The following is a 27092-nucleotide window of genomic DNA, read 5'->3' as shown; positions in this document are numbered from 1 at the left end:
TAAAAGATCTGCTGCCTCTGCATGTCTGAAAATCTTTGGAGATGCAAGCCAGGTCGGCGTTGGACAATTTAAGTGTCCTGGTGGGTACATAACGGATGACTTGTTTTATAAGATAGGCGGCACCTGTTCCATGGAAGGCTTTAAAAAAAATAACAAGAGCCTGAAATGTTATTCTTTCCCTAACTGGGAGCCAATGTAAGGACTTCAGATGGGGGGGTCATGTGTGATCTGGGTTTAAGTTTAAGAATTGATCTTGCTGCTGTATTTTGCACTACCTGGAGATGCTGTATCAGGTAGTCCGGCAAACCCAGATAGAGGGCATTAGCATAGTCCAGTCCTGACGTAATCAGAGCCTGAACCACTGTCCTCCTGGAATCCAGGGGAAGAAGGGCAGACATTTCTTAAGCATCCGTAGTACTCCAATACAGGTTCCTACTAGGGCTTAAACTTGGGTCTGCATCAAGAGCTGGTTGTCCAAGTGGATTCCTAGGTTGTTAACTATAGATTGGGCAGTGCTGGGAGAAGGGAGACCTGATGGCCACCACTGAACCCAATTGTTCTCCACCGGTTGGCCGAAGAAAGTGATCTTTGTTTTGTCGGGATTGCACTTAAGCTGATTCTGCTTCAGCCATTTAAAAACATTGGTGAGGCAGAAGAAAATTACATCCCCATCAAAATCCTCCCCTTTCTTGCATTAAAAAAATCAGCTTCGTATCAGCATGAGACAATTTTGTGCCATGTGCCTCTGCTAATGATTCCAGTGATGATATGTACAGATTGAATAGGGTGTGACTTAAGGCAGAGCCCTGCGGGACTCCTACCTTTATGTTTGGCATTGTGGCTGAGAAAGGAGTAGTCTAGATGATCTGTTCCTTATGTTCCAAAAAGGATGTAATCCATGCCATAGCCTTCCCCTCTATGCCTATGTTTTTTAGTCCGTTGAAGAGCACCCCATGGGGCACCATATTGAATGCCGCCGACAGGTCTAACAAGATCAGAATTGCTCTTCCCCCATCATCCAGCTGATCTTTGAGGTGTTAAGTCACTCTATCAGTGCAGAATCAGTTCTGTAGTTAGCCCTACACCCAGATTGCGTGGAGTGTAAGAGATTATGTTCCTCCGTAGGTACGCAGTTAACATGTTTCCCTACTACCTTGGCAAAAGCAGGGAGAAGGGAAATTGGTCTATAGTTAGATGGATTATTGGGGTCTGCGTTAGGTTTCTTCAGGAGAGGCAAGATTTTCGCCTGCTTCCAGACAGATGGCATGACGCCCGTTGCCAATGAGGAGTTGAGAACCTTATTGACTGGCATGTATAAGGTGGCTTCTAGTGCTGATATCATTTTAGTAGGATATGCATCAGTAGGTGATCCCGACTTGAGACCTAAGAGATAAATGAGTGAGTCTTTCAGTTTGATGACGGGGAATTGTGACTGTGATGGCCTTTGTAATTGTACCTTCGAGGAAGAGATCCGAAAGACACATTCAACCTGTGAGTTGTGGGAGGGTGATATTTCTTCCATCTCCAAGGAGAAGGACTGTTGGATTGAGTGGAAGATATGTAGATCAGTCTTGGTGAATTGATCAGAAGAACACATGAAGCTGAGAAGGGGATTGCTTTTTTTAAGTTGATGTGAGTAAAATTGATAAACTCATGAAGCACTTGTGATTTAACTCCGGAAAGTACTGTACAAAAGGCAAGAGTTTGATGTCTGGTCTCAGCATAACCATGTGGACGTACGTGGCCTGTGAGAGAGGCCTGAGACTTGGACAATGAGGGAATTTGTGTACACACTTGTTCTGCTAGTTTGAGGAAAGTCTAATATGTCATCTCCGTTTCAGTTTTTTGGAGTACATAGGTTCCATAATCATCAAAGTACTCCAAGTACCTCCGTGCAGCTGGAAGACATCCAACCACATCTCCGAAGCAGACATCAGGGAAATGATTATCAGGTCCAAATACTCCTCACACATGACGGATCCGATTCCCTTCCAACTGGCTAAAAAACTGAACCTCAACCTAGCCCCCCTCTGGACCCAGATCATAAATAGCTCCCTGAGTAATGGAATCATGCCACACTGCCTAAAGATGGGCCAAGTCACGCCATTATTAAAAAAAATTGCCTCGGACCCAAACAACCCCAACAACTTCAGGCTGGTCTCCAATCTCCCTCACCTATCAAAAATCCTGGAAAGGTGTTTTGTCCTTCAACTTAACCAACACATTGGCAGCAAAAATCTTTTGGATACTCACCCATCAGGCTCCAAAAAAGACTGCAGCACAGAGACAGCGATCCTGAACATCTTAGATGATGTCTACAAATCACTCAATGCAGGCCATGGCTGCTTACTCATACTCCTCGACCTGTCGGCAACATGTGATACGGTTGACCACAATCGGCTCATAGATGCACTCCGAGATAGAATTGGTACAGACAAGGTGGTCCTACAATGGTTTACGTCCTTCCTTCAGAACCGCTCACAAAGAAAAAAAATTAACTCCACGTCTGACCTTTTCCTCATAACAAAGGGAGTCCCACAAGGATCGGTTCTCTCCTAATCACTGTTTAACATCTACATGGAACCCCTCAACTCCATACTAAAAAAAAACAACATCCCCTTCCACCTCTAAGCAGATGATACCCAGATCTACCTAGAAACATCTTCACTAGGAAACATACAGAAACTAAACAACTCCCTACGAAAAGTCCAACACTGGTTATCCCATAACCACCTTAAACTCAACCAAGACAAAATGGAAATCCTTTTAATTTCCAACAAGGAACAGACCCCCTCTAGCCACAGACTGGCTAAAATAAATTGATGCTCTTAATTGCAATCTCACCCTGGCAGACTCTGTAAAATCCCTGGGTATCACCCTGGAAGCAAGCCTAAACATGGAAAAACATATCAAGAACTCAGCAAAGAGCGCATTCTTGAACCTAAAATTACTGAACAAAATTAAACCCTTCATCTCCCCAACGACCTTAACCTGGCCACTCAATCCCTGGTGCTGTCCAGAATGGACTTTGGGAGTGCAACTTTCACGGACACGCCAAAGTCTCATCTAGCTCCCCTCCGAGTAACCCTAAATACAGCTGCCAGGATGCGAGGAGGCTTTTGTAGTTCGGACTGGACTGTTCCCATGGGGCACAGGGTCAGCGCTGATTTGCATATCGCCATTGTCTAACCCAGGGTGGTGTGGAGTGGAAAAACGATGGATTTGGGCCCAGATCTTTGGACTGGGGTGAATGTGTGACATTGATCCACATTCTGTCCATCATTGTTGTGTTTGCAATTACTGCTCTAAGTGTACTGGGGATGCTCAGACGTGAGTCCCAGGCACTCCACACCACTGGAATCAAGCTAGCCGGGCTGATGAGAGGTGTTACCTCGAAACCGGGCCGGTCCTCGGATGCTTGTTTCCGTTCTGGGAAGGACATGGCTTTTGTAGTTTGGACTGGACTGTTCCCATGGGGCACAGGGTCAGCGCTGATTTGCATATCGCCATTGTCTAACCCAGGGTGGTGTGGAGTGGAAAAACGATGGATTTGGGCCCAGATCTTTGGACTGGGGTGAATGTGTGACATTGATCCACATTCTGTCCATCATTGTTGTGTTTGCAATTACCGCTCTAAGTGTACTGGGGATGCTCAGACGTGAGTCCCAGGCACTCCACACCACTGGAATCAAGCTAGCCGGGCTGATGAGAGGTGTTACCTCGAAACCGGGCCGGTCCTCGGATGCTTGTTTCCGTTCTGGGAAGGACATGGCTTTTGTAGTTCGGACTGGACTGTTCCCATGGGGCACAGGGTCAGCGCTGATTTGCATATCGCCATTGTCTAACCCAGGGTGGTGTGGAGTGGAAAAACGATGGATTTGGGCCCAGATCTTTGGACTGGGGTGAATGTGTGACATTGATCCACATTCTGTCCATCATTGTTGTGTTTGCAATTACCGCTCTAAGTGTACTGGGGATGCTCAGACGTGAGTCCCAGGCACTCCACACCACTGGAATCAAGCTAGCCGGGCTGATGAGAGGTGTTACCTCGAAACCGGGCCGGTCCTCGGATGCTTGTTTCCGTTCTGGGAAGGACATGGCTTTTGTAGTTCGGACTGGACTGTTCCCACGGGGCACAGGGTCAGCGCTGATTTGCATATCGCCATTGTCTAACCCAGGGTGGTGTGGAGTGGAAAAACGATGGATTTGGGCCCAGATCTTTGGACTGGGGTGAATGTGTGACATTGATCCACATTCTGTCCATCATTGTTGTGTTTGCAATTACCGCTCTAAGTGTACTGGGGATGCTCAGACGTGAGTCCCAGGCACTCCACACCACTGGAATCAAGCTAGCCGGGCTGATGAGAGGTGTTACCTCGAAACCGGGCCGGTCCTCGGATGCTTGTTTCCGTTCTGGGAAGGACATGGCTTTTGTAGTTCGGACTGGACTGTTCCCATGGGGCACAGGGTCAGCGCTGATTTGCATATCGCCATTGTCTAACCCAGGGTGGTGTGGAGTGGAAAAACGATGGATTTGGGCCCAGATCTTTGGACTGGGGTGAATGTGTGACATTGATCCACATTCTGTCCATCATTGTTGTGTTTGCAATTACCGCTCTAAGTGTACTGGGGATGCTCAGACGTGAGTCCCAGGCACTCCACACCACTGGAATCAAGCTAGCCGGGCTGATGAGAGGTGTTACCTCGAAACCGGGCCGGTCCTCGGATGCTTGTTTCCGTTCTGGGAAGGACATGGCTTTTGTAGTTCGGACTGGACTGTTCCCATGGGGCACAGGGTCAGCGCTGATTTGCATATCGCCATTGTCTAACCCAGGTTGGTGTGGAGTGGAAAAACGATGGATTTGGGCCCAGATCTTTGGACTGGGGTGAATGTGTGACATTGATCCACATTCTGTCCATCATTGTTGTGTTTGCAATTACCGCTCTAAGTGTACTGGGGATGCTCAGACGTGAGTCCCAGGCACTCCACACCACTGGAATCAAGCTAGCCGGGCTGATGAGAGGTGTTACCTCGAAACCGGGCCGGTCCTCGGATGCTTGTTTCCGTTCTGGGAAGGACATGGCTGTTGTAGTTCGGACTGGACTGTTCCCATGGGGCACAGGGTCAGCGCTGATTTGCATATCGCCATTGTCTAACCCAGGGTGGTGTGGAGTGGAAAAACGATGGATTTGGGCCCAGATCTTTGGACTGGGGTGAATGTGTGACATTGATCCACATTCTGTCCATCATTGTTGTGTTTGCAATTACCGCTCTAAGTGTACTGGGGATGCTCAGACGTGAGTCCCAGGCACTCCACACCACTGGAATCAAGCTAGCCGGGCTGATGAGAGGTGTTACCTCGAAACCGGGCCGGTCCTCGGATGCTTGTTTCCGTTCTGGGAAGGACATGGCTTTTGTAGTTCGGACTGGACTGTTCCCATGGGGCACAGGGTCAGCGCTGATTTGCATATCGCCATTGTCTAACCCAGGGTGGTGTGGAGTGGAAAAACGATGGATTTGGGCCCAGATCTTTGGACTGGGGTGAATGTGTGACATTGATCCACATTCTGTCCATCATTGTTGTGTTTGCAATTACCGCTCTAAGTGTACTGGGGATGCTCAGACGTGAGTCCCAGGCACTCCACACCACTGGAATCAAGCTAGCCGGGCTGATGAGAGGTGTTACCTCGAAACCGGGCCGGTCCTCGGATGCTTGTTTCCGTTCTGGGAAGGACATGGCTTTTGTAGTTCGGACTGGACTGTTCCCATGGGGCACAGGGTCAGCGCTGATTTGCATATCGCCATTGTCTAACCCAGGGTGGTGTGGAGTGGAAAAACGATAGATTTGGGCCCAGATCTTTGGACTGGGGTGAATGTGTGACATTGATCCACATTCTGTCCATCATTGTTGTGTTTGCAATTACCGCTCTAAGTGTACTGGGGATGCTCAGACGTGAGTCCCAGGCACTCCACACCACTGGAATCAAGCTAGCCGGGCTGATGAGAGGTGTTACCTCGAAACCGGGCTAGTCCTCGGATGCTTGTTTCCGTTCTGGGAAGGACATGGCTTTTGTAGTTCGGACTGGACTGTTCCCATGGGGCACAGGGTCAGCGCTGATTTGCATATCGCCATTGTCTAACCCAGGGTGGTGTGGAGTGGAAAAACGATGGATTTGGGCCCAGATCTTTGGACTGGGTTGAATGTGTGACATTGATCCACATTCTGTCCATCATTGTTGTGTTTGCAATTACCGCTCTAAGTGTACTGGGGATGCTCAGATGTGAGTCCCAGGCACTCCACACCACTGGAATCAAGCTAGCCGGGCTGATGAGAGGTGTTACCTCGAAACCGGGCCGGTCCTCGGATGCTTGTTTCCGTTCTGGGAAGGACATGGCTTTTGTAGTTCGGACTGGACTGTTCCCATGGGGCACAGGGTCAGCGCTGATTTGCATATCGCCATTGTCTAACCCAGGGTGGTGTGGAGTGGAAAAACGATGGATTTGGGCCCAGATCTTTGGACTGGGGTGAATGTGTGACATTGATCCACATTCTGTCCATCATTGTTGTGTTTGCAATTACCGCTCTAGGATGATCACAGGAGCAAAGAAATATGACCACATCTCTCCCTCCCTAAGAGAATTAAAATGGCTACCAATCGATATGCGTGCCAACTTCAGAACTGCCTACCTCACACACAAAGCTTTTCACACCTAAAAACCGGCCTACCCGGCTTCCAAACTCAAAAAGGCAGGACAAACGAGGAACCTTGGGAGCACCAATACCCTTCTTCTCATTCCACCGAAAGCCCCCAAATAAAAAAACCCTGTCATGCTCCTTCTTGGAAAATGCACCCTAAATCTGGAACTCCATACTAGTCCACATCAGGACCAACCCCTTCTTCATAAACTTCAAAAGCCAGCTCAAAGACCTCTTCCTCAACAGATCACACCCAAAGGGAGAGATGCTGCACATTGTGACAGAGCCCCTTCACCAACGGAATCCTGCTAAACACAGAATCTAGACTTCTCAACAAGAAGACTTTCCATTGCCTTTTCCCCTTTCCTTTTAGCCTTGTTCCCAAGACCGCCCGAACAAGATTCGACACAAAACAATGCTGTCTATCATAACACTATATAAATATTTGCTTCACTATATATGTTGTAAAGTGCTCTGATACCTCCGGGTCTAGCTAGCGCTATATAAAACTCTTAAATAATACATACAAGCTTTTTTAACTTGAATTTCTTTTAATTGGTAATACCGTTGGAGATGGTAGAATAGAGAATATTCCACAGTGTTTCTTTTCAAATGTCATCCTTTTGCCAAGAGAGCAGGCCGGTCTTACAACTGAGTCAAGAACTCTTAACAAGAGAAAAAAGTAGTGTATGCCATATTGTGGTCTACTGAAATTCATGTGATGAGGAATGACTATTCTCCCTTTCCTCAAGGCTTGAAATCAGCATTGGAGCTCTCAACAATGATCTTAGCAATGATCTTGACAATCAAATGTACCATGGCTGTGCATTTAGAAGGTTTGATGACCTTAAAAGGGCATGAATGATGCAACATGATATGTTTTAGTATATTACTTAGGTCATCGAACCAGAGATCCTAAATGTGCTCTGCACATTGTAGTTGCACTTTTATTTGTTTACAAACAAGCTAAAGACTGAGATACTATTATCCACAAATGTTATCTTACCATCACAGCACATCGTTGAACATGCACCAGTTTTAAAAGTAAGTGGTTACATTCAAAGCATTTAAATGGCTCAGTGAATTCCGCTGAACTAGATGTCAAAAAGAATTTCAGTATTCTTTTGCAACAGATTACTGAGCTGCTCAATAAAACTCTACAACACCCCAAGAGGCTCATCTATTACTCAATCTTTAATGTCATGCCTTGCTCAAGTTGAAAACGGCCTAACCTACCTACAAAGCAAAGCTATGTGGTGCTCTGTACCCAAAAGTGATTTTTGAGATCAGATCACACACCTGGAATCCGTTTATCGATGATCAGACATAGCAAAAGTAAACTCTTGTGGTGCTGTGTCCTCAAACACAGTTGATCAGCTGTTTACAACTTAACCAATATATTTGTTTTTCAGGGGGATCATTAGACATCTTCTCAGACGCACACTAGTTTTGGGTTCTTATTTCCATTGGGCAACTTCTCAGACACACTAGTTCTGTGTTCCTGATTAAAAATTCAATGCGAGCCCCTAGGACTCAAACGGCGGATTCGGCGAGTCAGGACTCTACTGGTCCGGACAACGCTGCATTGATGGCGTCAATAATGCAGTCACGAGACGCTCTAGAGGCCAAGATCGGGGCAGTTGGGTTGGATGTGATGCTGATCTGCCAGGACCTCCACATATCAACCATGGAAGACCACTGTTGCATCACTCCACAAGAAGGTATCCTCTCTGGAATCCATTACCAAAGGTCTCGCGATCAGGGCGGAGGACGCCGAGGGGAGGGCCCGGAGGAACAATCTTTGCTTTGTGGGCTTTCCAGAGGGCTGCAAAGATAACAATGTGGAACGATTCCACGCCAAGTGGATAGTGGGCTGGAACCCTCAGACGTCTCTGTCTAAGTGTTTCATCATTGAACGCGCCACCTTCACTTTGATACAAAACCCTCCACCAGGGGCCAGGCAATGGCCCATCATAGCTAGGTTCTTACATTTTCATGACTGCGATGCGATACTCACGCAGGCCAGATTAGCGGGCAAACTTCAATATGACTCCCATCACATTCTAATCTTTCCAGACTGCACAAGACTGGTGCAGCAACACCGGCAACCGTTCACGGCTGCTAAAGCCCGACTGCAGGATCTCAAACTCCAATACGCACTGCTTTTACCGGCCTGGTGGAGAGTCATCTTCGAATCACGCACGCGGATGTATGACATCACAACGCATGCTTTCACTCCGCATGCCATTACAACGCGGTTTTTACAACGCAAGTCGTTACAACGACTTGCGTTGGGGGGCGCTGGATAGTGGAATAGTTTAATTTTCTATTCCAACTCCAGTCCCCGTGGATAGTAGGGAAGGTGTTGGATAGAAAATTAAACTATTCCCTATCCTACAGCGCCCTCCAGCACAAGTCGTTGTAACGACTTGCGTTGTAATAGCTGCGTCGTAATGGTAATGCGGAGTGAAAGTTGCGTTGTAAAGGATGTTCCCCACGCACGCTCTTCTTTGATACTCCAGAGGAGGTGTTCGCCTGGATGGACGCAAGACAGAGGCTCAAGCCGCACACACCACTGCGCTGTGATTTGGAGTCGTCCTCTGGGAGGCCACGCGTAGGCTTACCAAACCTAAAGGGAAAATAATATTGCAGGTCACACTCGAGGCGCCGCTTGTAATCTCAAAGCGCTTCCTGTTCCTGGGTGGATGGGTGTCCGCAAGACTCGTCGCCGTCACATTATGGAGACTGAGTGTCACGAGTGACATCTCTGTGCAGACCAGACTGGCTGGTGAACCCCAACTCACTTTCCTTATTTTATGTACTTCTCCGGATTGTACGGAACAGGTATTGGTGCCTGAGAACTGGGACTTAAATGTTCACTATGCTGATGTCACAATGCATGGGCCTACATGAGGCCTTCCCCCCCCCACTCTTTTCTCAGTATCTGAGAATATAGTATTTGTTTGGGGTCTGTTCTATGGGAAACCTTTGGTGTGGAGCTGTGCCCTGCCCCCATTGGGTAGCGGTACAATGCCCACCGCAACAGATGCTTCTACTGTTTTTGAGGTATTGAATGAGGTGGGTGGGGGGTGGTGGTGGGGATTGTTTTTTTTAATTATTCGCTGTTATATTTTACTGCCCCTACGTCTTCTGCTATATGTGCTCTTGGGATTGCCACAGTCACTCACTTGGTTGCTTTCCTATATGCATTCCATGACCGTCTATGATGCAGGATTTAGCAGGGGACGAGAGTAGAGAGCTCCGAGTCCTTAGACGGAATGTAAATGACCTACTCGATAAGATCAAATGGGGAGCTGTGCTGCACCAAGCGAAGCGACACGGGGCGGGCGTCCTCCTTCTGCAAGAGAGCCACTTAATGGGTACCAAGACACCTTGTTTGGGAAGATTTGGTTTCGCACACACTTACCATGCTGGTTTCACTAGAGGCTCTTGGGGAGTTGCAATCCTCACACACCGCAGTGTCCCTTTCGTTCATAGCCGAACGTGGTCGGACCTGCAGGGCAGATTTATTGTGATATATGGGACACTGTACAGGGAACCCATTGTTCTGGGTAGTGTATACGCCCCCCCCTCTCATGGTACCTCGTCGAAAAACTGACAACGCTCTGACCTCACATCTGGGTTGAATCTAGTTGGGGGGGAACTGGAACGATGTTATGTCCCCATCGCAGGATAGATGGCACGCCACGCCCGAGCCGCAGAGACCCCGGACTCTAAATTATTGCCCCTGGTTCAGGGTGTGGGGTGGGTTGACTCTTGGAGGACCGTACATCCCAACAAGCATGCTTACACATATCTATGGAGCCCACCAATCCTTCTCTCGTCTAGATTACGTTTTCCTCTCAGGGGCACACACTCCTAGGTTGACCACAGCTGCAATCCTTCTCAGGGGTCAATCTGATCATTCACCTGTGTCTATTCTCCTGTCTCTGGATCCCAGGCGCTCCCCATTTCGGTGGCGTTTGTCGCCATGACTGCAGTCGGATGATAAGTATAGGACACATATCCATACATCTTTAGCGGATTATCTCTTATTCAATACAGGCACGGAGAAGTCTCCAGTTTTCCTGTGGGAAGCAATGAATCCCACACTAGTGGGAGCAGGTATTGCCTTCTGTACCGGGCAACGCTGACAGCGACGTGATAAGCTATTATAAAGTGAGTCCCAGCTACTTGATCTGGAGCGCGCGAGTAGAGACACAGTAAGACAGGTTGCGCATAGACAATTACTAAACATACAGAAGACGTACGCCAGGGAACTCCTGAACTAAGTCAGACTCTATTGGCTCGCCACCTGTAGCTGGATATACCAAAGGGGAGACAAATCTAGTGCCCTGCTGCATCACCTGTGTCAGCAGACCCTGCACCCCCAGATGCTACCGAGTATACGTGGTCCCGATGGGACTGTTCCTACAGACCCGTCCACCATTGCTGACTGTTTTGCCTCATATTTTTCAGACCTATATGCCCCCCATGTAGTACTGCCCGCTGCTCTAGTACAGAAATTCATTGCTGACTTTCCTCCTCGGGCACTGTCTGATACAATGCGGGAAATGCTGGACGCTCCCCTATCGGTGGATGAACTGCTGACCGAGCTGCTTGATATGCGGGTGGGAAGGGAACAGCCCGAATGCTTGCCCACGTGAGTTTTTCCAGAAATATCACCCGCAACTACTAAAACCCTACCTAGTGGTGCTGGAGGCAACATTGGAGAGTGGAGATTGAGGGCATGTCGAGATCGTTATATTCTTGAAGCCGGGTCGTCCGCTGGAACAATACTAGTCATATCGCTCGATTTCACTACTCAATGTAGAAGCTAATCTTCTGGCCAAGGTGATTGCAAACCGCCTAGTCCTGTATATTACAGAGCTCGTCCACCAAGATCAGGCAGGATTTATGCCGAACCGTGCTACGCGGCACAATATCAGGCGTGCTCACAATGCTATTGCCGTGGTTGATAAGCTTGGTACCCCTGCCGCACTCCTCCTGGCGGACATGAACAAGGCTTTTGATTCCCTCAGCTAGAAATATCTCTTCACCTTGCTCGATCACCTAAATTTTGGCACCCGGTTGCTAAGCCTTTTACGCCTACTGTACACAGACATCCGTGGCTGACTCGTTTTCCAGAAGCTTCCCTATCTGGCGGTGGGACGCATCAGGATTGCCCACTCTCCCCTTACCTTTTCTCTCTTGCTATGGAGTTGCTAGCGGCTTGGGTACGTATCGACGCGCAGATACGCGGCTTCGAGTGGACACCGAGCATCTCCGACCGTATAGCGCTCTATGCATATGATGTTTTGTTTTTCCTCACAGACCTTGACTGGACTGGTCAGCGCCTTCTTCATATTATGCAGATTTTTGGTGAAACCTCTGGCCTTTATATGAATAGGATGAAATCCTTCTTGTGGCCACTGCGGGAGGAGATCGGCTAGGTGACTGGTTGCATGAGGTAGTAGTGGTCCTGGATGGCTTAAAGCATCTGGGAGTATATCTCTCAACATCTCAGGCATTGGCATGGAACAAGAACCTCGTCCCCTTATGGACACAGGTGAGCGACCAGACACAAGTGTGGTCCCACCTGCCTCCATCTCTCTTTGGTCGGTTCGCTATTTTTAAAATTATTTCCCTACCTTGTCTCCTTTATCAATTGCAGAATCATCCCTGTCCGATAAAAGCAACATGGTTTGGCCAATTGAATGCTATTCTAGGCCGCTTTCTACGGGGATGGGGGAGCGGTGCGCCGCGAGTGGCCGTGAGGACCTGCTTCCAGTTTACCTACTTCGGTGGAGTGGTCACCCCAGACATTCGGGCGTATTACATGGCCTCACACCTGCTCGTCCTCAACGATTGGTGGTATGGCGATCGTAGAGACCCGGCATATACTGTAGAACGCTGGGTGTTGGGGGACAATGCCCTCCACATTGTTCTTTATTCAGTGGCACTGCTTCGGGAGCTACCACCCGCTACAGCTACAATTTTGAAAGATTTGGAAGATGGCGCTCCATTTGATGGGTTGGTGGGGGAGACTCACTAGGGAAACTCCATTGTGGAAAAACGGACAATTACCACAGCTGGCGCAACTGTCAAGCTTTCGGGGCTGGGAGGCCATTGGGATTGACACGGTGGGAGCAGTTGTACGCGGGTGCACTCACTAGTCCTTTCTTGATATACAAATGGAATGTATGTCCCGCACGCAATTGTACCGCTATCTCCAGTTCTGGCACTCCTTTACCCCATACAATATCTCACCTAACAGAGATCCCTTAATTTAACCCCATGAAACTAAAGTTTTTATGGGCGACTTGGGGGACCATAAGATAACTAAAATATACAGCACACTCATCAACAATACCCCTACTGCATTACACAAAACTAGAGAGGCATGGCAGCAGGACGTAGGCCCCTTAGAAGAGGACGACTGTGTAGAGGCTCTGGAATCCCCGTGCAGTGCAGAAATCGGAGACCGTCTGCATCTTATCCAGTTTCAATACCTACACAGAGCCTACTATACCAGGCACAGACTGTGGTGTGCTGGGCTCATCGCGTCCCCACACTGCTTACGCTGTAGATCTATGAAGAGTACCTTCCGGCACACTCTGTGGTCCTGCATAACACTGTCAAAGTTTTGGAGGGGAGTCTTTGCATGCCTGTCTGAGGTTCTAGGGTGGGACATTGCATCCTCGACGAAGCTGGCCATGCTGCATGTTACGGAAGACAGAGGTGGAAATAGGTATAAGCGCCACCTCCTATTTCTGGGTCTCACTCTCGCAAAAAGAGATATTGCACGGGTCTGGAAAAATGAATCTCCACTGTTGCCTTGGGTATGGAAGAGGGGTCTACACTTTTGTATGGGCCTGGAAATCTCGGTCTTTGAAGCGAGGGGCTGCCCTCGTAAACACTACAAAATTTGGAGAAGATGGACTTATTACAGGGGATTATATCTACAGCCTCCAACCACCCCCCATCCGACACTGAAGAACCGTTGCTATGACACTAGTAGCCTGGCATTTGTGTAGTGATTTATACGCTGTGACTATGGGTGGCAAAAACTTTCCCGATATTCAGGACTGCTTTAATTGTTAAACGGAGGCAATGTGGCACAGTTGTTTCTTCTTTCTTCTTTGTTTTTTTTTGTTCTTACCTGTCTTCAAAATGTATCCTACGTACAATCAATCCTCTAATATTGTTGAAAATGTTGACTTTCATATATGTCATCCTGTGTACGTACATTGGGTGCTCCGCAAGGCCCTCGTATTCTATTGGCCGTTGACAATAAAATTATGTTGTAAAAAAATAATAAGTTAATATAAGTATAAAAACTGAAAAGGAATTTCTAAAAATGCTTTGATGAATGTGAGTGAATTAACTTCAAGTTATTATTTTATTATCACAACTTTATGCAGTATATTAAGGCATTCAAATAAAGCCTAAATGTATGTTAAGCAATGTAACATTTCTTTTTATACAGGATTATTGATCTACGAATCATGAATGATCAGCTGATGTTTTTGGAAAGAGCTTTTGTTGACCCACTTGGTCTTCCAGGGAGGAAATTTTACAGGTAAAACTGTACTATACATTTGCAAAAAGTTTAGTTTACATACATTACTTGTGTGTGAACATCTGTAAAGACTATAGGTCTGCCAGAACCTTGTTGATTATGTGCCAGGATTTACACCACAGTGGATAAAGTGGGTTTTAGGGTGCAAATGCACAACTTGTGTTGCGATCTACTTGAGAAAATCTTCACATTGCCATCTCAAGTTATGGGTTTGCCAATTTAACACATGGAGTTGAAGCTTTAATAATTTTTTTATGCATCTATGAAAGATGATACAGGTTGGTTCAGATGTAGCACTGAATGAAAGAGGAAATTTACATTTTCCTATTTTAATGCTTACCTAATGATTCTATATTGTGTGTGGCTCTAGTTCTTTAGTGGCACACTCCCCTGACTGTACGTCAACATTTTGTAAAGGTTGTGATAAAAAATGTAAATTGTGAAAAACCAATGGTTCTGAATGGTGAATTGAATACCACTTATTAATATCAATGTACTGTTATTAACTGGAAATTAGATAGTAATAGACACTTTTTCCAATCATGGAGTCACTTATTTTCTGAAACAATGCAAAACAGCGATAATCTTGGGAACAAGATGGTTATGTACATGGACTATAACCCAGAATCTGCATCATAGTCTGGGTAAAATATAAATGAGGATCAAATACATATATGAAGTAGTCATGGTATACTATGAGACCCATAGGTTGTATAATATAAATGAAGGATAGCTGAACAAATGGAATAATTTCTAGGCAATACAGCAGCTACTTACATTTATTTTGTACATTTATGCAACCTTGCCGCCAGCCATACTGTGTGCCAAACTTTTGAAGACAACAGTGTCTTCTGGCATCAGTCAAAAGTTGTATTAAAGTCCTGAAATAAAAAAGTCAGGCTACCAAAAAACACACAAGAAGGTCCGGCCCCGACAGCCAAGAGTTCACATGACATCCGCCATTGTGCTAGCCATTATAAAGGAAGATAAGTGGCATGAACATAAAGGTCGGAGACTTCCTAAAGTGAATTGTAAAGTTACTGAAGGTCGTTGTCAATGCCATAAGTAAATAGTCAAAGTAATGTGATTTTGTAAAATGTACATATGAAGGGAGATGTTAATTTGCCCCCATATAGATTTGGATATATTTGGCAGGATACAGGCTGTGGCGTAACCTCTAGAGCTGCAGACCTCAGACCTGGTAAAACTGTGCCTTCCAAAAGCCAAGAAACGGCAGTCGGCTTACGGTGGGTTTGATAATGAGGTAGATCCGTCCAGAGGCCCGCGTAGCAGTGCTGAGAATGGCCGCCAACCGAGGAGCTTGACGGGGCAGTGGCAAGACTGAACTGAGGAGTATGGGCCGGCCGACAGAAAAAAAATGTGCCAAAAATGCCATAAGTAAACCAAAATGTATGGGGACACGTAAAAGGAGCAGTCTCCCGGGCTGGTCCGAAAGATCAAAAGGCTGACTAATTAAGCATGTCCACCAATGAAAATCAGGCATTTATTGAAGAGCACTAACAAGAGCCTATTGAAAAGATGGGATGTCCCTGAAGCCATATTCTGGATACAGCATGCCTCACAGAGCAGTACATGTGAGCTGACTCTAGGCTTGACCTAAAAAAGAACACTTGTACACCATCTATTTACGGCATCTAGCCAGCTAATAGCAGTAGAATGGAAGATGGCAGACCCACCCACGTTAAATATATGATATATGAATGTCTGGAATGCAGTAGCTATGAAAAAATAATATATGGTCGGAACAATCAACGCAAAATGTTTCAAAATCTGGCTGCCTCTAATTGGGAATCGACCTAAGCTCAAGCAGGCCGACCAGACCAAGAGACTTAGATTCAATTTACTGGCTTTGAAGGGGCTAGGAAGGTGGAAAATAAAATACTTTCATATAAATGCGTGGGGAGTGTGAAACCTCTCAACTAAACTTGATATGGAGTTCTGTGTGTGGGGGAGGGTTGGTGTGGGGAAGAAGGATGTTCTGGGTTTATGAGAGAAATATAAAAGAGAACAATAATGGGCTTCTTGTGTTGTAGTGTGAATTGTACAGAATAAGTGTGTCTAATTTCTTTTCAATAAAACATTTTTACAAAAAATCGAAGCGTGCTCAAAGCTTTGAAAATGTTGTCACACCACAGACATTAATGATTTTTTATTTCCAGTAGGCTTTATTCACAAGCATTTTTCCTTCCGATAGTGGTAGGGCTCTCTCTGTGTATGGTAGCTACACGAGCAGTGCTGTTCTGCCAATCTTTAATGTGGACAGCCCAGTAGGAATTCCAAGCCTTGATGCAATATGTAGCATAGTATCTAGTTCCCTCAGGAGATGGCAGTGTTCTTTGCAGAGATCAATGTTCATTTAAAAGTCTTAGGCTGTCTAGAAAACTGGATTTAGTTGTCTGTGTCCCCAAACAATAATGTTGTCTGTTGGCTTTCACGCTGAACATGCAATTCAAAGTTTTCAACATTTACAGTGTGATACAAGGAGCTCAGCTTAGTTTCTTTTTTACAACAGACATTGTGTTAGTGCACAGTGTATTATTTTATCTTTATTGTAGGCTGTTCCAGAAGGTTCGGTCCTCTGGATGCTTGATAAATACCCCTCCTCTTCGTCTTGTTTCTGGCAGAACCTCATAATTATTAGGAATATGTTCTTGTTAATTCTGATCATTTTTGGTCTCTCCAAATTTTCATGAGAAAGACTGTTCATTATGACATTTGCCCTAAATAGATTGAAAATACGACCTGAAGAATATTTTAAAGTCAGCCTGCTGGTTCTGGCCACTGTTCCATATTCCCACATCAGTAGCTCATGAACTCATGGAAATGTTGTTTGGTCATCTAAGTATACCAGGAACATCTTCTCTATTCACTTGGTTCACAATCAACCATGTTCAGTGTCCTGCAACTGTGAACTTGGATATAAGTCCTGGATTATGGAAATACTAACTCAAAATAGAGGATACATGTGTAATGATGCCGATAGTGTTAATTTTGTTCCTTAAGGCAAATATTTTAAATATGATTTTCTGCTAGCTGGAGACACCAGTGGAGGTTGCTGTTGTGACATCACTGTGATGCTACTGGAGACTCTACTGTGCTCTGCAGGTTTTAATCAAAGGGTGCTTTATTTCTTCTTTCAAAGAGAGCCCACCGTTTTCTTGTGATAATTGTAATAATTATGCAAAAAAGGAAATTAATTTGAATTCAGCTCAGCAGCCAAATGTATTATTAAGGCTATAAATAAGCGAGTGTATCATTTGTATTTTTTTAAATAATGTAATGTACTTCATTAATAATTTGCTCAGTGCTCAGGTGACCACGCAGTGAAAGACAAAATAGAGGATTGAAACAAACTGTGTGTATATACAGAGCAAAACATTGGACTACCCGCGAAGATTCAGAGAACAAAGACAATCATCTATATCACATTGTAGTTCAATATGATCAACCAATAATTTTGGCTCTCCAATTGTTAATACTGGTGACGTTTCAACCTGTATTCATTTGGAGGGTCACCATCAGGACAAGAATTGCAATAGCAAGATTGGAAAAATATAGAGGCCAACGATTCCTAACTGAGCGCAAGAAAAATAAATAAAGCCTAGAGAAAAAGATTTTAGTCAAGACGGTCCAGTGTAAGGGGTACTGTGTAAACAATTAGACTTGGATTTTGCTTGTGCTGACTGAAAATTGATCTGAAGATGTAACGTTGTCTGACTCTAAATCACTGTACCGCATGTCTGACACTACTGTGCTCTGCAGAGCTTGGTAAAAGGGTGCTTCTTTTATTTCTTTAGCATATGTTGCAGTCTTTCATCTTGTTCAGACACTCTCTTTACAGTATAAATGTTATACTTTGAGATTTCCTGTGCTGAAAATTACAATAAAGGATATAACCAATATTTGCACTGCAGACCCCAAACAGTGGCAGAAAGTGGTTCCAGGTATGGTGAAATCCCTTGCTGTAGCCTGGTATTTGCCTCTAGATCAAGGAGCAAGCAGTCCACAAAACCAACAGCATCATTATCCTGGTGATCTAGAAGCACACATTACACCTTATGAAGCAAGTTCAGCTATGGGATGGCTTCACTGATTGTACTGCCTAGTTTACTCTTCTGACTTCAGTATCAAAGTCTCAAAGGTTGTAAGCATTTTGATGTACTGTATTACCCCCCATTGACCAACTATCAGTGCCTTCATATTGGCAGATGTGTTGTCTTTTTTTTTTTGCACCACGTTCATTGAGATACTTAGAATATGGACTTACAATGGGTTTGTACCCCCTGCATGTGAGCATGTAAAGAGACTTTATTAGCTCAATTGCAGACTGTCATCTGCTTCTAGGCTTTAAACAAATGGCTGAAATGTGTGAATTTTTGCAACAGATAATCACTGGGTCATGGTCTGGTTTTTCCTTCATGAGGAAGACATGCACAATCAGGTTGATGACATGGCAGAGGTAACATTATTGCTATTGTCATTGCAATTGAGTCAGTCCTGACACTGCTGGGTTTAAGCCATTCATCGAAATGGATTCTTATAGGACCGTGACAGCTGTATATGTTATGCTGCATGGTGACAGACTTCTTAAAAAGCAGCACTTACTAACCCCCTTAAACATGACCCAGTGTGCTGTGGCGAATATATAAGGCCTGAATTAGAGTTTGGTGGACAGGTTACTCTATTACAGATTTGATGGATATCCCATCCACCGCCTGGTGTGAGGAACTCTCCAGTTTCTTCATCAGCAAGGTTTGTGTACTCCAATATAATTTTGATACTGGTTATAGCCAGCCAGCTGCGAGCATTCCCCCAGTAAGTGGCTTCCTGCCTCTTTAGGTACTCTGTTAGCTTTCTATGCCATATCGAGGCAGGACTCTTTAGCAGCCCTCAACTCCCTTAAATCTGGCTCGCCGGCTAACCCTTGCCTGGCTAAACTGCTACCCAGGGCCTCTGAGGTGGTCAACCCGGAGTTTAAAATGCTGATTACGTATCTCTATCATCAGCCACTGCACCTCCAGCCTGGAAACAAACAAAAATCGTCCCTCTGCTTAAAATATCTGCTCTCTACCCCAATATCCCTTCCAGCTATCACCTTATTTCCCTCCTCTCTGCTGTGGCGAAAGTGAGCAAAAAGCTGTTTAATAAACAGATGTCCGAGTATATAGAGCAACATGGTTTTCTCCACCCGGCCCAATCAGGCTTCAGAGCCTCGTATAGGACTGAATATGCTCTGGTCAAAATCTTGGAGGCCTTCTGGGAAACTTTAGATGCAGGGGCAGGGCTGCCCTGGTCTTTCAAGACCTGCCGGCTTCGTTCGACACCGTGCTGCATACCCTGCTCCTGACCTGTCTCCAGGAAATGAAAGAGTATCAGGGTCTGCTTGGCGGTGGCAGAAATCCTATTTTGAGGGCAGATTGCAGCAAATCTGGATTTATCCATATTCAGCCTCTCCCCAGAGTCTGACCTCAGGGGTGCCGCAATGGTCTATATTGAGTCCTCTGCTCTTCAAAATATATATGTCACCCCTTATCCAGATGGCTGACGACCTCGGTGCCAAAGTCATCGCGGAGGCTGATGACACTCAGTTCCTCGTCACATGGAATAAAAATGACTCTTTCACCTCCCAAGTTAAATCCTGCCTGTCAGCTGTCTTTTGTTGGCTCTCTTTTGCCTAGTTAAAATGCAACAAGAAAAAAAAACAAGATTATGTCCCACTTGCCTACTCCTGAGGGCAAACCCACAAAGAACTTAGGGATCTGGTTTGTTGAGAAGTTGAGCTTCAGTCCTCCGATTAAGAAGTTAATTGGTGTGTGCCTCAGCACCTTGAAATCATTAAAAAAACAGTGTTTCCATTTCTCCCTATCCCGGCAAGGAAAACTGTCACCCGTGCACTCATAACTTCGTGGCTTGATTACGCCAGTGCCTTATACGTTGGTCTACCCGACTATCTACTGAACAAGCTTCAGGTAGTGCAGAGTGCCATGACCAGAAATCGTCTTAACATTCCTAAAAAGACCAGCATCAGCTAATACTGCATAATTTGCACTGGCTGCCAGTGAAAGAGAGGGTGAAGTTCAATTCTTTGGTGCTGGCACATGCACCTCTCTATGGGCTTTGCCCTACATACTTGAGAAAGCGTTTCAGGTTCTATGTCCTTAGCAGGCACCTTCGCTCAGCCACAATGCTTTTAGCCCAAGTTCCTAGGTTCAGACTAAAAAGGGTGGGCGGCAACTCCCTTGCCTATAGAGCAGCTGTGGCCTGGAACCAACTCCCTCTTGACCTACGCAGCATTCAGGATCCTAAGCTCTCAGGAAGAAGCATAAGATCTTCTTTTTTTATCTAGTTAGCTAATCACTTCTCTGTTCCATTCTTGCCTGAGCTCGTGCCAGGACACTCTCTTGAGCAGCTGTGCGCATTACAAATCCCATAAACATTACAAATACATTTTATCTAGTGGCACTTGTAATACGGTGGATGAGATATCTGTCATGTTTGTGATGGAGTAACCTATCCTCTAAACTCTAAATAAGGCCCATAGTCTCTTGCATGAGCACTGCTTCACACTTCTGTTTTGAGATAGCCAGTGTAAAGCAGACTCCTTCAGTGCTTCAGCAACCTATCATACCATTTTCCTTTGTAGAGATGGCACAGTGGCAGTTGACAAATAGGCCCAATTTGGAAATTTCCTTCCAGGCAAATTGAACTCATAAATTCAATTAAAGGAACACCACTCTTTCCATCAAGGTAAATTGAAAGAGATCAGCCTCCAACATTTTGGTCAACTTCACATTGTATAACTGGAGAAGTCTGTCATGTTAGTGATTTTCTTTCTTGCTGAACAGAGGCATGATATTGCTTTTTTTCTTTTTGTTGACAGTCCCTAAAATTACTTCAGTTAAGGTCTAAACCTTGGACCCTTTGGGGAGATGGAGATATCCATTTTCTTTTGGTTCCACTTGGATGTCTTTGAAGCTGACAGCAGACTTGGATTAAAGGGGCTTGTTGTCCAGACCGCTAGAGTTGGGCGCACTCATGGAGCACCATCTTCTGTACCATTATCATCATCACCTTTGACTACTTAGAACACTGATCCACCTTTCTGAGATGCCCTGTACATTTAATTGGATTTTTGTTTCTCAAATGGGCAGTAGTGCCAACATGTCTACCGAGCTCACCACTACCCACTTCTATGAGGAAATGTGTACAGTCAGCAAAATGTTCCTCATTCTTACTTGTGAAGAAATTAATTCCAAACTGGACGTAAGGTGTGTTTTAAATGCCAAATATAGAACTTGTTGTACAGCTAGAATAAGTTGCTTAGGGTGTGCTGTGGCTGAGGTGGGGGTTGCTGTTGGCGTTATTGGTTTGCAGAAGATGGGCGTAGTTGGTGGTGCCGCAGCAGTTTCAATAGAAGAGGACCTCCGCAGAGCCACTCTCTGCTTAAACAATGACCTGTTCATCATCTTAGATATGATGAGTTCTAGCTCGACTTCTGGAAAGTTTCTTTTGCTGTGTTTTTGAGGGCGGCACTTGGGAGTCCACTCATTAGCAACCCTCTTCTGAGTGGGGGCTAAAGAAGTTTCTTCTCTTGGAAAAGATGTTGAAGAAAATAATGATCCAGGTCTGCTCTTAACTTATCAGCTTTGTTTCTGTTTGCTAGAGCAATTTTGCCTCAGTCTATCATGACTGTTATCAGCTCAGCACTGAGGGAAAGGGACTTTTCTCCGATGAATCAATTATTGTGGTGATGGTAGATAATATCCTGAAGCTCGCGGTCCAGAATTAGGTGTAACAGGTATGCTGTTTGGCATACTTGTGCCAGTAACATAGGGGCTTTGATGTTACACTGTACAGTGCTGGTGCTCTTTACATAAGTGTCATATTTATCACAGGTCACACTCTTGGCAGACACTGATTTCTACAGTGCCATCTTCAGTTCTTCTTGGTCAGCTGGAAGATCTGGAATTAGGAAATTCATGAGGAGAGTAGGACTAGTCTGTCTCTGAGTTATGATTCACCTAACTGCACCAATTAAATTGTTGGGCAGACTGTCGGACTTGGCTATTGTACTTGGTTGTGCAATAACTGACAATAAAACGTCTATTCATAGTCCTGGTTTGATAGTTTGTAACCAGTGAGTCGGACTTACATCCCTCCACATTCACAGAGGATTCCGGCAAAGAGAGAGAAGATAGACCAGTAATAAATAAACCAGTATTAAATTAGGAACCTAATTGAATCTTATGGGCACTGACAAAATAAAGGCCCTTCCTGTAACACCAGAACAGAAGGGCCTGCCACATATGCAGCTACACTGCATGCATAGCTCATGACACTAATTCCCCAGAATTTCTCGATTTGTTAGTTATATATGGAACCTATTGAAAGTATCAGACTGGCAAATATCAATTAAAATTTTAAATAATATCCTGGGCCCTCGCCATACCAATAGGCCTAAAAAATAATAGCCGAACATTTGAACCAAAAAGTCAGTACAATCAGTAATAATATCTGAAGGATGGATAGGATTCCTGGGGCATTGAAGGAGCAACAGGAGGACTTTGAAAATTATGCAAAGTTCTGCATAAATAACAACGTGGCATCCACTCCACACAAAATGCCACGTACAGCAGGTTGATATACAGCCAATTTTGGAGGCGGCATGGGAAAAAATCAAAAATAATATTTAGGGACGAGTCAGGTCCCATATGTTTCCAAGAAGAGCATCAGATAGACCTGCACACAACACACTACACAGTGCATAAGCCATCACACTCACCACCACAGTAAAATGGAGTGGAGTACATTTTGAAAAAAAGTGTAAAATCAATAAGGGACCAGGCAGTTCCGCAGGAGGCTTCCAGGACAGCAACAGAGAGAATGAGCAATCAAAAGAAAAAATTCTGCAAAAATATTATCTGTGGCATGTACACACTACTAGGTGGTTGACAAAATCACAGACTAGCACATGGCAAGAAAAGAAAGACGACAGGTAGGACAAAGAGAAAATGGGTGCCTCCACGTGAGCTACTTCCCACCAAACATCTGGACAAAAAGTGCACACAATAGTCCCGCATTTGGCAAGAAATCGGAGTTTACTCATTCACCCCTATCAAGAGAGTGTGAATAATCAATTAATGCCTAGAAACAAATCGGTACCCCATAGGTGTAACACAAACTCTTAAGACAGCAACGGTGAGAAAACAGCAAAGGTAAAACTGCCACAGAGCATTAAAACTGAAAAATAATATCCGCGACCCAGAGACTGACGCAATACCCCAAGCAATTGTGGAACATTTAGAATAAAATCAGCACAGATATCTGTAGGCCCCAAAAGGAGCCTTGTAGCCCTAATAATGCCTGCAGAAGGCTTTTAAAAAGGGTAGGAACATGCATTAATCAACCATCACACAAACAGACACAGACACTTACTCATTTGACTAAATGGCGTACAAGTATGTGACAAGTAAGGAGGTATAGAGAACAAAGGGAAGGTGGCTCTTTATCCTGGTGTGGCCCGAGCTACTGCCAGTAGCTAAGATTAACTCACACATTCCTCCTATAACTTTGTTGCTTGTTCCAGTGGGTGCCCTCATTACAATGGGTGTGCCAATTTGGGTCTCCCTGGCTCACTGCACCACGGGACTGAAACAATACCTCGCTGAGCAAGACACATTAGTAAGACAAAAACTGGTCTAAGGATACTTATTGTCCCTTTATGTTGTGACCTGGCAGTTCGGGCTGGACCGTTCCTAATGGAGCAGAACCAAGGCTGGTTTGCAAAAGGCTGGTCACGGTCTGGAATGACACAGTTGGCAAAAAACCATGGACTGGCGTGTGTCGCTGTGCGATCACCAGTGGCTGTGATTTATTAGAATATTCCTGCCATTAGTTTGTTGTTTGTTGCACAACCCCTCGACACTATCAGCCACATGCAGGTTAGGAAATGCACCAAAAAGCACAACATCTGGCATGACACCCCATACCCTTAAGGTCCCCAAAGAAGAACAACTTTAAGAATGTAAAAAATCAATTACATTTACCATCTGTGGCCAACAGCAGATAGGCATACTAGACAAAAGAGTAAAACAGGACTATATCACTTATTCTGAACAAAAGCCATGAACAGTGAAGAAATATAACCCCAGGTCTCCACCACCCAGTACTGCACCAAAAATTACCTTTACCCTTACAATACATCAGGCCCTCCTATCGTTTGGGTTGAAGCCACATGTCACCAGCTACAAACAAATAAATTGTAAAACACTGGAAAAACAATTCGAGGTATTTCTTACGCCGTCTTCAACCATTATCACATCAAATAGAATTTGTGTGCAAAGAACCTTCGTTCTGATTTTCCCAAGTAGTGCAAGGAATAATGCAGATAAAGGATGAGTGATGCATTCCCTCTGGTATCTCCAGTGTGTTTCCACTGTTAAAACAAAAAACAGATTTAGTTTGAAAAAAATCCTTCCACTGTCCCATTAGACTAAAACCCACTCAAACCATTTTCATCACATTTACAGTTTCTGCAAGACCAAAAGGACAATTAATTCCACCCAGCATATGCAGTCAGTGTTGACAACACAAGACCCATGGCATGTATAAGTTTTAAGCAATCCGGTGATATATTTACCTCAATAATTGGGATTAAAATGGGTCATTACTCACGTAATGAAAAGAATGGACAGGTCTACATAGCAACACAATTAGATATCCAATCCTAGAAAAAGAACTGCTTTGAAATGGATGGGTTACGCAGGTTTCCAGTGCATGAATAAAAACGTCTGCACTTTGGTGAAGACATTTAGTAGTAAAGTACATGTGGTATAAAAACTGAGACTGAGGTTTTGTTTATTATGCATAATTGCAATATTTTTGATTGCTGGCAATTGTCAGTCTCTGTCTACTGTCTACAGTCACAGTCACTGTCAGTCACTGTCTACTTTTGTATATGTTTGAATGTCAGGTGAGTTAGTTAATTAGAATTAATATGACGTTATAACATTATACTGTGGTAAAGGTAGTTAGAATATCAATCCAAGGAGCTTAAACATCTACTAAAGCTTATTGTGCCATAAAATCATTTTCTGCAAATATGATCAATGAACATTGTTGGACATTTTTCTCAAAATCATTATCCTAATTATGCAGGTGTAACAATTCTGTTTCTGCTTTTTTTTTTGCATGTACAGGCACATCATTTTTGCACCCAGTAGTCACAATAAGTATGCAGGAGAGTCCTTCCCTGGGATCTACAACGCCATGTTTGACATTGAGAACAGAGCTGATCAGTCCAAAGCCTGGGAAGAAGTAAGGCAGCAGATTTCTGTTGCGGCATTCACTGTGCAAGCGGCTGCAGGAGCCTTGGAGAAAGTGGCGTAGAACCATGCAGTGTGGGATACAACACAGATTACCCAATACTTGAATTCATTCAAACCACCAGGACCAAAAATGTATGAACACTTGTGACTGACCATTCAGTTGAATTTGGACAAATGCTTAAACTGGTGCTCTTATGAGACTGTTTGCCTTCATCTCTTGCTGCTTTTACAGTTTTCAAAAAGTGATTCTTTTGTATATATTTTTTTTAAAAAATATATAGAGATTAAGTTATAGAATCCGATTCTGTTGATACTGCTGGGATACACAAGTAATGTATATTTAGCATCTCTGTAAGCTGACACGTAATTAGTTTATTTTGTCTTTAAGTTGAAGGTATTTTATCTGGTTTGTAAAACAAAGTCATCACTGTTGATCGAAGTGGCAATAATTTGTTTGCATTTTTGAATATTGTACTATCTCAGGGCACAGTATGCTCCTTGTTAAAACCTGGGGGTGAGGCGCACCTTGCATCTTTCTTATTCATGGAGTGGTTTTATTATTATGTTCATTTTTGTGAAATGTGGTTACAAGACTAATAATTGTACATCCCACAGACTTTCCCCTTCAAAATTCCTTTCACCAGATGTTTTAATCTTTTTTCTTTTTTTTAAACTTTGTGCATTCATAAAGCTTTCGAAAATTTCTAAGTTTCAGAAAACCTCAAAACGTGGCAAAGGAAAATTCTTTGTATCTTCATACAGATCAGGCTGTTGTGTTATGTTAGTGTATCCCTGTTGCCTTAACTCAATTAGTATTTCAGTTCGCCATATACCGCAACACTTTGGTTTTGTTCACTATTATTTTGTTCTAATCATTGAGTAGTTTTATGAGTATTGAAATAATCTTACCTGTGGTCAACTATGAGCCAGTTCACATTGAATGTGAAAAATTGCTGTATTTGTTTCCACATTTCAGAAAGATCTGGTCTTCTAGATATGTTCTTGGTATTGTTATATCTGTAAATATATCTGTAATGTGCCATGCTCCAATACTTAGACCATTATTAAATAACATATTTATAATAATAATTAGTAATGCAAAATCTAAACAGCAAAGCAAAGCATATGGCAGCACTTATAAAACGGTGTTCACATCTACATGATCAGATTTATTGTAAATATAGTGTTATTTATTTTGCTTTTGAGGAGCATATTCAACATTGATTGTTATTTTTCTCAAGATGTGTGTAATTAACAATTTTTTGACATAAATAAAAAGTTCTCAACCATGAAACTTTCTATCTGTTTCCTAGTGTGAACTCACTGGTTGAATTTCAAGGACATTTCAAGACATTCAATATCTCCATTACTCTTTCTTTAAGGCTCAAGAGTTGAGTTGAAATATAAAGGACGAACAACACAATAGAATTCCTGATATCACAATGTCCAGCCTTTCCAACAGTG

General features: G+C 44.2%; 1 pseudogene across 1 annotated transcript in view; it reads left to right on the top strand.

Annotated features, from left to right (window-relative positions):
- LOC144773913 (N-acetylated-alpha-linked acidic dipeptidase 2-like) overlaps positions 1–25891 on the top strand; it is a 79660-nt pseudogene extending 53769 nt beyond the window's left edge. Inside the window, exons 7-8 of the transcript XR_013600075.1 lie at positions 14188–14280; positions 25500–25891. The product of XR_013600075.1 is annotated as an N-acetylated-alpha-linked acidic dipeptidase 2-like (transcript). The remainder of the gene's footprint in view (positions 1–14187; positions 14281–25499) is intronic.
- The last annotated feature ends 1201 nt before the right edge of the window (positions 25892–27092 follow it).

This window comes from Lissotriton helveticus, chromosome 8 (genome assembly GCF_964261635.1).
Source record: "Lissotriton helveticus chromosome 8, aLisHel1.1, whole genome shotgun sequence".
Lineage (NCBI taxonomy): Eukaryota > Metazoa > Chordata > Amphibia > Caudata > Salamandridae > Lissotriton > Lissotriton helveticus.
Note: the sequence above shows the minus strand (reverse complement) of the source record. Positions and strands in the feature narration are given on the sequence as shown.